The sequence below is a fragment of the Penaeus monodon genome, chromosome 21 (genome assembly GCF_015228065.2).
Source record: "Penaeus monodon isolate SGIC_2016 chromosome 21, NSTDA_Pmon_1, whole genome shotgun sequence".
Taxonomy (NCBI): domain Eukaryota; kingdom Metazoa; phylum Arthropoda; class Malacostraca; order Decapoda; family Penaeidae; genus Penaeus; species Penaeus monodon.
The window spans coordinates 38,826,317-38,826,843 of NC_051406.1; the positions used below are offsets into that span (position 1 = coordinate 38,826,317).

A 527-nucleotide genomic window follows, 5' to 3' on the forward strand; every position below is an offset into this window, starting at 1 on the left:
TCTTTCTCCTTGTTTCTTTCATTTTGTGTTCTATATTTCTTTTTCCCCTTCTTTCCTCTCCCGGTGACTCGATCTTAGTTCAGCTTTCCATTCCCATCTCATTAGTGTCCCCTCTCCTTCCTCCCCCTTATCCTCTCCCTCTCTTCATCTTTCTTTCACATCACCATCCCTGTTTCCCCCCCTTCCTTCCTTCTCCCACGTCCGCTCTCCTCTGTACCTCCCTCCTCCCTCTGCCCTCTCCCATCCCTCGTCCTCCCCCTTCTCTCTCCTTTATCCACCTTCCTCCCTCTCCCCTCTTCTCCCTTCCTCCCTCTCCCCTCTTCTCCCTCCCTCCCTCTCCCCTCTTCTCCCTCCCTCCCTCTGCCCTCTTCTCCCTCCCTCCCTCTCCCCCGGTGACCTCTCACCTCTTCCCCTCTGCCTCTCGTTACCCTCACTTATTGATTACCCGGAGCCGGCAGTATTGTCTCGCTCGAGTGTATTTGCGGTTAATCTGCTCTTAATGTTTGTTCCTTTGTCCGCCCTCGCCG

General features: G+C 54.6%; 1 protein-coding gene across 1 annotated transcript in view; it reads left to right on the forward strand.

The window, feature by feature from the left end:
• Positions 1–527, forward strand: part of LOC119586670 (protein groucho-like) — a gene marked incomplete in the record, with an annotated part of 70,613 nt that overhangs the window by 41,576 nt on the left and 28,510 nt on the right.